Consider the following 10914-nt stretch of genomic DNA (forward strand, 5'->3'; position numbering starts at 1 on the left):
CATTTCAACTGTATCTGTTCCCCGAACAAATAAATACAGGGCACCGCTTGTTACATCTGGTACAAATCTATTTCAAATAAAATTAGAAAACAATACATTAACAGATGAATCTCGAATCTTAAAATTCGGCCTTCTTAACATTAGATCGCTTACCAATAAAGAACCTATTGTCAATGAAATAATTACAGACCAAAACTTAGATGTACTCTGTTTAACAGAAACCTGGCTTAAAGCAGACGACTACATTAGTTTAAATGAATCCACCCCACAAGACTATTATTATAAACACGAACCTCGATTAAAGGGGAGAGGGGGTGGTGTAGCTACAATATACAACACAATGTTTAAAGTAAACCAAAAATCTGAGCTAAAATTTAAATCATTTGAAGTAATGTTGTTAAATATGGAAATAACTGATCGTAACCACAAACAGCTTTCTTTTGCTTTAGCGACAATCTATAGACCACCGGGTCACCATGCAGATTTCCTTAATGAAATAGCAGATTTCCTATCTGAGCTTGTAGTCACTGTAGATAAAGCTCTTATTGTTGGTGATTTTAATGTCCATGTGGACAACCCAAAAGACGCATTAGGACGTGCGTTTATAGATGTTCTAAATTCTCTCAATATTAGACAAAACGTGACAGGGCCAACGCATACTCGTAATCACACATTAGACTTAATTCTGTCACTCGGACTCAATATTAATGACGTCGAAATATCACCTCAGAGTGATGCAGTTTCTGACCATTACCTTGTGTCATACACTGTACTTCTAGATAGGATCACTCAATCTACAACATGCTACCGACTAGCCAGAACAATAATTTCCACCACTAAAGATAGCTTTATTAGCACTCTTCCAGACCTGTCCCAAATGAAACATGTAGCAGATAACTGTGACGATCTAGATATTGAAATAGAAAACCTAAACAATGTCTGTTCTAACACATTGGATGCCGTTGCTCCCATTCGAAAAAAGAGATTCAAAGAAAAACCACCAGCTCCATGGTATGACCATCACACAGCAGCCCTTAAAAAGGCAGCTAGAAAAATGGAAAGAAATTATAGAAGCACAAAGTTAGAAGTATGGCGCGCAGCATGGAAACAGAGTGTTAAACACTACAGACAGGCTATTAAAACCGCCAGATCTACATATCTTAGCAAGCTTATAAATGAGAATCATAATAACCCTCGTTTCCTCTTTAGCACAGTTGCGAAACTGACTAGAAACAAAGAACAAACAGAAACCAATAGTAAACTTCAACACAATAGTAACGACTTCATGAACTTCTTTTCTAACAAAATTTCGGCTATTAGGGAAAACATCGTAGCTACCCAGGCAGCCACCACTCTACCCATTAGTTCACTTAACACTAGACTACCATACGAACATCTTGATTCATTTAAACCTACTACAATAGATGAGCTCTCTAAACTAGTCACATCATCCAAATCATCGTCCTGTATATTAGACCCCGTTCCCACAAAACTACTTAAAGAAGTATTCCCTGTAGTGTCAACCCCGGTTCTAAACATCTTTAACTCATCGCTAGAAATAGGATACGTTCCAACAGCTTTCAAACTAGCAGTTATTAAACCGCTGATTAAAAAACCACAGCTTGACCAAGGAGAACTTAATAACTTTAGACCAATCTCAAATCTCCCTTTTCTTTCGAAAATATTAGAAAAGGTAGTGGCAAGCCAGTTACGCACATTCTTGACAAATAATAGTACATATGAAAAGTTCCAATCAGGATTCAGGCCCCACCATAGCACAGAGACAGCGTTGCTTAGAGTTACAAATGACCTCCTATTAACATCCGATCGTGGTGAAATCTCAATTCTTATATTACTAGACCTTAGTGCAGCATTTGACACAATAGACCACAGAATCCTACTCAATAGACTAGAAAAATATGTTGGTATCAGTGGTCAGGCGCTAGCCTGGTTTAGGTCATATCTAACCAATCGCTATCACTTTGTTTATGTAAATGAGGAAGAGTCATATCACTCCCTGGTTAAATACGGTGTACCGCAGGGATCAGTTTTAGGTCCTATCCTCTTCTCGTTATACATGTTACCCCTAGGAGACATTATCAGGAAACACAACATAAGTTTTCACTGCTATGCGGATGATACCCAGCTTTACATCTCCTCGCATCCCAGCGAAACACACACGTTTTCTAAGCTAAAAGACTGCATTAGCGATGTTAGTGACTGGATGGCACATAACTTTCTTAAGCTCAACTCCAATAAGACAGAGGTACTTATTATTGAACCAAATCGCTACAAACATAATATGTCAGATTACAAATTGCACATAGATGGCTGTACTGTGGTGCCATCTTCCACGGTTAGGAACTTAGGTGTGATGTTCGACAGCAACTTATCCTTTGATAGTCATATTGCCAACGTCTGCCGCACAGCATTCTTCCATCTTAGAAATATCTCAAAAATACGCCATATACTGTCTACATCTGACGCAGAGAAGCTTATTCATGCTTTTATGACCTCTAGAATAGACTATTGTAACTCGCTACTCGGGGGATGCCATTCAAATCAGGTCAACAAGCTTCAGCTAGTTCAAAACGCTTCTGCAAGGGTACTTACTCGATCTAAGAAGTATGACCACATAAGCCCAATTCTGGCATCTTTACACTGGCTACCAGTTAAATATCGCATCCAATTTAAAATATCATTAATCACCTACAAAGCTTTAAATGGCTTAGCACCCTCATATCTTAGAGAATTACTATCAGAATACAATCCATCACGCACACTACGGTCGCAAAATTCTGGCCTATTGATTATCCCTAGACTATCAAAAGTGTCTAAAAGTGGAAGATCCTTTTCCTACTTAGCCCCTAAGCTCTGGAATGATTTACCAACCGATGTCCGAGAATCAGACACAGTCGATCATTTTAAATCTAGACTTAAAACTTTTCTCTTCAACAAAGCATTCGCATAATTTGTCTAGTAAAGGTTCTTAACTCGCAATAGTTATTTTCACGGAACAAAGCACTCACGGTCATAACACAGACCAACCAAATAAATAAATAAAAACCTTTTCTGCATGAACACTTAAAATGAATTGCATTAAATAGTTTGCCACCGTTTGCCACTGAACCTGCATTAACGACGACAGTGGGGCTTTCGGCCTTAGTCAAACGGTTTGGCACGTATGGTCGGGTTGCGATTTTGGTGCTTTCGTGTGTCTTGTGAATAGTATGCCATACAGACCCGTTTGCCACTGAACCTGCATTAACGACGACAGTGGGGCCTCCAGCCTTAGTCAAACGGGTTGGTATGTATGGTCGGGTTGCGTTTTTCGCGCTTTCGTGTGTCTTGTGAATAGTATGCCATACATACCCGTTTGCCACTGAACCTGCATTAACGACGACAGTGGGGCCTCCAGCCTTAGTCAAACGGGTTGGCACGTATGGTCGGGTTGCAATTTTGGCGCTATCGTAAGTCTTATGAATAGTATGCCATACAGACCCGTTTGCCACTGAACCTGCATTAACGACGACAGTGGGGCCTCCAGCCTTAGTCAAACGGGTTGGTATGTATGGTCGGGTTGCGTTTTTCGCGCTTTCGTGTGTCTTGTGAATAGTATGCCATACAGACCCGTTTGCCACTGAACCTGCATTAACGACGACAGTGGGGCCTCCAGCCTTAGTCAAACGGGTTGGCACGTATGGTCGGGCTGCGATTTTGGCGCTATCGTAAGTCTTATGAATAGTATGCCATACAGACCCGTTTGCCACTGAACCTGCATTAACGACGACAGTGGAGCTTCCGGCCTTAGTCAAACGGGTTAACACGTATGGTCGGGTTGCTATGTTTTTGGCGTCTTCTCCTGGTCCTGTAAATGGTATACAATATAGACCCGTTTGCCACTGAACCTGCATTAACGACGACAGTGGGGCTTTAGGCCTTAGTCAAACGGGTCGTCAGGTTTCATTTTCTCTTAAAGATCGGAAGGTGACCCTTATTTACCATATATACCCTCGCATTGGGCCCCCAATTTGCTAAATCCTCAACTGTGGATAATATTATTATGCCGCAATATTTAGTCTGTCTGGAACTAAGCTGAGTTAAACCACATCACTGTGTGACACTTCAATACATATGAACGGCTGCTACGCTAATACGATTTTGTTTTTCTCTCCCTGTCTCGTCCTCGACCCGAGGACGAGACAAACAGACCCAGTCCCGGTAGATGTGAAAGTCGGCACACCTCTGATCTACTGGCCGTCCTTCAACGTTATGCCCAGTTGATACCTGACCAACGATCACCGGCAGAACCGCTTAATCTCCGCTAAATCTCCATTTCCGTTCTCCCAAGGGTTTTTCCCTCCTAGGACTTATTTTTTCCTCGGATAAAAGCACGGGGTTTTTTTTTCTCCTAGGGGGTTTTTCACCCCGGGGAGGCAGCCTTTTTGGGCTTTACCTAGCTTCCTCTTCTATACGTTGCTTTAGTAATGCGTCCAATTATAATATTGAGTCATAGCCGCAGCAAATTTAACTGCTCATGCTATCATGTATTCTGTTGTGCTATCTGTCGTTTTCTGTGCTTTTCACTGCTTCTATTTATGTAAAGCTGCTTTGAAACAATTGACTTTTGTGAAAAGCGCTATATAAATAAAATTGAATTGAATTGAATTGAATTTTATCTGGCTCCAAGAGACAAAAATTAATACAAATCTTTTAATACTTTTTAATACTTATAGAATTTGTATGGATGTTTTTTTATTCTGATTCAGCTCTGATCTTACACTTGTTCACTCGATTCTCATAGTCACAGATGATCCTGTTATGGGCCTTATAATTAATATACTGGTCAACGGTCATAAGCGAATCAGTATTGGTCGCTGCCAGAGGTTGGACTATATGCTTAAGCAGCTGCTCTATGGTTGCTCAAATTTAAATGTACTGTATTTAGTTCCCTTAGAGGTGACACTTAATTATTACAATAATTATTTCTAACCAGAGGTCATGAACACTATTAACAGAATGTGATAAAGCGAACACCACCAGTTCGCTTTGAGACGTGTCCCAAAATACCACAATAACGATGGCCCGAACCTTAAGAGTACTTTCTTACAAGGTGAAGTTTATTTACAGTGTATGAGAAGATAACCAAAGGATATATATTAATATTTACAAGTGCAGACAAAACAAAAAAACAAAATACCAAATAAATGAACAAAAAGGCAAAATAATGATGAAAATGTATACACAGGCAAATATCAATAATATATCAAACAACTTTCCTCCACTACCACTCACTCTGGTCGACTTGGTAAACAAGTCCTTTCAGTGAGTCTGGCCTCTCTCTTTACAGGCCAGACTCCTCCCCTAAATCAGTAGCTTAACCCACAGGTAAGTATATATCCATTAAAAACCTCTTTCCATCTTGGAGTTTTAAATAAACACATAGATTCTTAACACATAAATAACATTATCTCTTAAAAGAAAAATACACATATTAACACCTAAATCAAATACAATAAACACTTATATATATAAAATATACATATTTTATATACACAAAAATAAAATATCCCTATTAAAAAACATAAATGGACTTGCCAACCTTCGGGTGTACTGCACCGGCGCAGTAACAAACAAACAAAAACAGCGCGTGTGCAAAGAAAATTTGCATGTATTAAAGGTCCCGGTTATGGATGCTAACAGAGGGGAAGAGTGGTGTGAAAACATGTCCGTGTGCCATCGAAGTGTTCGTGCACTCACAGCTTTGACAACCGGAGGGAAACGGGATGGATTAGGAGAGGTAAGTGAATGCGATATATATATATGTGTGTGTGTGTGTGTGGTTGCCAGTAATTATTGCCCATCAGCGGGGATGGCTATTTCTCCCTTGTTACACAGAACAAACTGATTTCTGACAATAGCTATGTATATCATCATGCCATAGTTTCCTATGTACACTTAGAATAATATTGACAACCTTGCTGGATACCACTCAGGACTGGAAAATGCAGGTTGATCTGGACCAGAAGCTCAGTTTTCCACCTGAGATAATTACAACCAACGTCAGCCCAGACCAGATACTATGGTCAACTGTAAAAGGCTGAAGTACTCTGACCTAGCAGCCGAAGCAGTACATTGGGGCTGGCGAACTCGGTTGCTTCCTGTAGTGGTTGGGTGCAGGGGCTTTAAGCCATGGCAACAACCAGGCTAATAAAGGAATTTGGAGTCAGAGGACAGGCCTTACGACAAACCACTAGGCTGATGCCTGAAGCTACTGAGGGAAGTAACAACTGGCTGTGGCTTAAAAGGAAGGATCCTAAATGGGCTGCAAAATGACCAAGAGGGGTAAAAGCAGAGGGGAGCGCACCTGGGACGCCAGTTGTTGCTGTTGAGCCCTTTGTAGGTGTCATGTACCAATCAAGAAAAACACCAAGGAAGGAGGGTGCCCACCTGATGACCCCAGTGAAGTGATTACCCCCTACTCCCACTCAAGATGTCAACAAAGTGCCAAATTATTCCAAGGGATTGTACTGTCAAGTCCTATACACCCAACTAACTTGAAATAATCAGAGGTTGAAGCTGACCCTATTTAGAGTGATCAGATAACATCTACATGTTACTCTAAACGGAAATACATATTGTTAGCTTCCACGCTCTAAGTACACTTAAACTAACGCCAAGTGCTAGTCGTATCTCTCAAATCCTCAGGTGATGCATTATGTGCTATCTAACTGGGATTTAGGCCGATCCTAGCCTGATTTCAGTCCTTATGGTAACTACGGATACATCGTTATTACTTGCAGTGTCAACATTTACTGAGCAACACAGAATAGAATCAAACATAACAATTTATTAGCCAGGTAGGAAAACATAATTCCGAAGCCAATTCACATATCAATTCAAATGTAAAACATAACAAAATCTAAAACTGTTGCAAACGCAAGAGATGCATACCTGGCGAGAAGACGAAAATCTGGTTACAGATTCCTCAAAATGAAATAAAAATACATGATGCTGTGCCAGGACAGCATCATGGGGGTTAGGGTTGATGTCTCGGGGGTAGATGTGAATTCTTTGAGAGAGGTTTCAGATGTTCATTCAACAATATTTGAATGTTTTTAGAAAATGGTTTTCTCTGGATTCAGCCATTTGGTGCCGGTCTTACAAAAAATTTTTTCAGTGTTTGGCACCACCTTACAATTTCACTAATTCAATTTAAAAAGTGAAACTTCCATATTATATTCATTCATTACACACAGACTGATATATTTCAATAGTTTTTTCTTTTAATCTTGATTATTATAACTTACAACTAAGGAAAATCCAAAATTCAGTGTCTCAGAAAATGTGAATATTAGACCAATACAACAAAAGGATTTTAAAAAATTTGGCAAATTGAAAAGTATGAACTTGAAAAGTATGAACATGTGCAGCACTAAAATACTTAGTGAGGGCTCCTTTTGCCTAAATTACTGCAACAATTCTCAGGTGTTATGAGAGCCCTGGTTGCTTTGATAGTGGCCTTCAGCTCTTCTGCATTGTTGGGTTTGGCACATTGCATCTTCCTTTTCACAATACCCCATAACATTTCTATGGGGTTAAGGTCAGGTGAGTTTGCTGGCCAATTAAGAACAGGGATACCATGGTCCTTAAACCAGGTACTGGTAGCCTTGGCAGTGTGTCCGGGTGCCAAGTCCTGTTGGAAAAAGTTGGTCAGCAGCAGGAAGCATGAGGTGCTCTAAAACTTCCTGGTATACGGCTGCATTGACCTTGGAGAACATAACTTTGGACCACTCAGCAGCAGTCCAGAAGCGAGATGCTTCTGATGCTGTCTGTTGTTCAAGAGTGGCTTGACACAAGGAATGCGACAGCTGAAACCCTGGTCTTGCATATGTCTGTGCATAGTGGTTCTTGAAGCACTGACTCCAGCTTCAGTCCACTCTTTGTGAATCTCCCCCACATTTTTAAATGGGTTTTGTTTCACAATCCTCTAGAGGGTGCAATTATCCCCATTGCTTGTACACTTTTTTCTACCACATCTTTTCCTTCCCTTCGCCTCTCTATTTATGTGCTTTGACACAGAGCTCTATGAACAGCCAGCCTCTTTTTCAATGTCCTTTTGTGTCTTGCCCTCCTTGTGCAAGGTGTCAATGGTCGCCTTTGGACAAGTGTCGAGTCAGCAGTCTTCCCCGTGATTGTGTAGCCTACAGAACTAGACTGAGAGACCATTTAAAGGCCTTTGCAGGTGTTTTGAGTTAATTAGCTGATTAGAGTGTGGCACCAGCAGGTGGCTTCAAAATGGAACCTTTTTACAATGTTTTAATTTTCTGAGATACTGAATTTGGGAATCTCCTTAGTTGTCAGTTATAATCATCTAAATTAAAAGAAAAAAACTTTTGAAATATATCAGTCTGTGTGTAATGAATGAATATATTTCACTATATGTATATGCAAGTTTTACAGCTATATGTTTATGTACTCTCAGATTTAAGCACTACAGCTCAACTAAAACATTTACTGCCTGATATTGTTCTTGTCACAAGGTGACAATCTCTTTAAGGGCGGAACCAAAGTTAGGGAAGTTTGGTTCCGCCCGGAAGGTTTCTCACCGGGCCGCATTCGAGGACGGACCTTCTCACTTCCTGGTTTCCAGGGAAACATAATCAGGCTTTACGAGCCACAGGTGAGAAGAATTAAGTAAGCGAAGTGTGATTGGAGGCTGTGTGAAATAAATAGCTCTGCTGAAACACAAAGTGATAGAAAGTCAGACACGAGAGGCGATCGACACGGGGAAAGCTCCTCTGCCTAAGGCAGGAAGATGATCCGCACCTTTTGAAGAGCCCGCAGGCTCTGTTGATCCGGGCTGCGCTACGAAGCGCGCGGAAAGAGGACAGGAGCCACGAGAGGCGAAAGAAAGGCAGGACGGGAAGAGAGAATAAAGGAGCACCCCGAAGAGAGCTTTTTGGCTGAAACCGTATGGCTGTGGAAGAAGGAATTCCATCGTCCCGTGGCCTCTACAAAGGGGCGCCCCTGTCCAGAGTTCGAATGCCTGACGGCAGCGAAGAGAGGGAAGCGCTCGGCCCGGTGAGACGTTGAGATATCCCACCCCTCTGCCACCACCGAGTAGTCGAGGGGGTTCGCCCCCGACGCCAAGTAGGAACTACTTACCCCATCAGACGCCTCGTAAAGTGCTGTAAGTCCGCCACTGCTGCCAGTTGATACCTGTAGAGGGAAAAGGAGAGAGAGTGAATAATCTGAGGAGAAATAGAGGAAAACCTGTACTTACGGTACGCCGAGTCCAGCCAAGAGGTGAGAGCCATCCAAAGCAGAGTAACTGTGCCCCTTGTGTTTCCAGCTGTTGCCTGTGGAAAGAGAGAGAGAAAATGAGCGACCCGAAGAGGAACTGTGTGAAATCCAGCCGGTGCAAATAACGAGAGCCTGAAGAGGCCGTTATTTTAAGTTCCCTTTCCTCCCTCCCCTATTTATTATTTTAAGTAATTTAAATAAAGTACATTTTAATTTTATGCTTACCTTGTGTGTCTGGTCATTGGGGTGGCGTTGGGAACCTCCTCGAGGTGGAAAAAGGGGCGTGACCTTATTTACATCTGGGTCCACCCCTACCTGTGACATTCTTCTGGAAGCTGATTCCAGCTACATGTGGCATAATAACTAAATGCTGACGGACCTTGTTTTGTGTGAACCCTTGGTATTTTTAACTGACCTGATCCTAATGATCTGAGTAATCGGTTAGGTTTATATAGACCCTTTTACAGTTGGTTAACATTGTGACGTATTTGTGTGGGCGGGGCTTAGCTGGAGGCAGAAAGAGCCATGGAGGCAATGTTGACAAGCGTAAGCTAGTACGTTCTAGGATGGATTAATTAAACATGGATGCTGAAGAAGGTTCGGAACTGTCCGAATATGTACAGTCAGTGAGTGCGTTTACATGTACAGTCTTACGCCGATTATGCTTAATAAACTGATAACACGTGGGGTCATGTAAACGCGTAAATCGGTTTTCTGTAATCGGGGAAAGCCCATAAACAGCGTATGCAAAAAATTTTTGTCAAGGCTTATTGTATAATGTAACCTATCGCTGGGCTAACTCTGATTAGCAATTTGGATTATTTTAAGAGATCATTCATAGGATGGCACACACATCTATCACTGTATGTTTGATTAACATTTAAGCTAAACAATAGCACTGAAGGTTGGTGACTTTTTACTTATAAAACAGAAACTTACTAATTTGTACTAGATAAAATCAACAGACCAGTACATATGCATAGATTATTTTACCTAATATGAAGTTTGCACTGTAAACACAAGCATTATTTATGATCATCTCCGTCCAGTCTGTACGCCGTATTGTACTCAACCACAATTGTCTTCTTGATGTCTGCCGGGATCCAGTAAAACTTTAGTTTTAAACCAAAAGTGCTGTTCCTTCTATTCTGGCATCCAAAAACACAAAAAGATGACATTTTAAAGTCAAAACCTCAAACTTTTAGCGCACCTGCTATAAGTCTTATTTTTTGCCTACAGCTAGAGCGGTGACGTCACAGTGACGTAGGCGATAAAGGGGTCTATATTCAATTAGCATATCTGTAATGTATTTCGGTCCTTAGCCATGAAGTGATTTATAGTAACACTACTTTAAAATCTATTCTAAATGTAACAGGAAGCCAGTGTAAGGACCTGAGGATTGGAGTAATGTGCTCAGATTTTTTGGTTCTGGTCAGAATTCTGGCAGCAGCGTTCTGTATGAGCTGAAGCTGTCTAATGTCTTTTTGGGCATCCCAGTAGGGAGTCCATTGCAGTAATCCTGCTGGTGATGAAAGCGACACATGAACAAGTTTCTCTAAGTCCTGTCTTGAGACAAAACATCTAATTCTGGAAATAATTTCTGAGATG

This window comes from Paramisgurnus dabryanus, chromosome 19 (genome assembly GCF_030506205.2).
Source record: "Paramisgurnus dabryanus chromosome 19, PD_genome_1.1, whole genome shotgun sequence".
In the NCBI taxonomy this organism is placed as follows: domain Eukaryota; kingdom Metazoa; phylum Chordata; class Actinopteri; order Cypriniformes; family Cobitidae; genus Paramisgurnus; species Paramisgurnus dabryanus.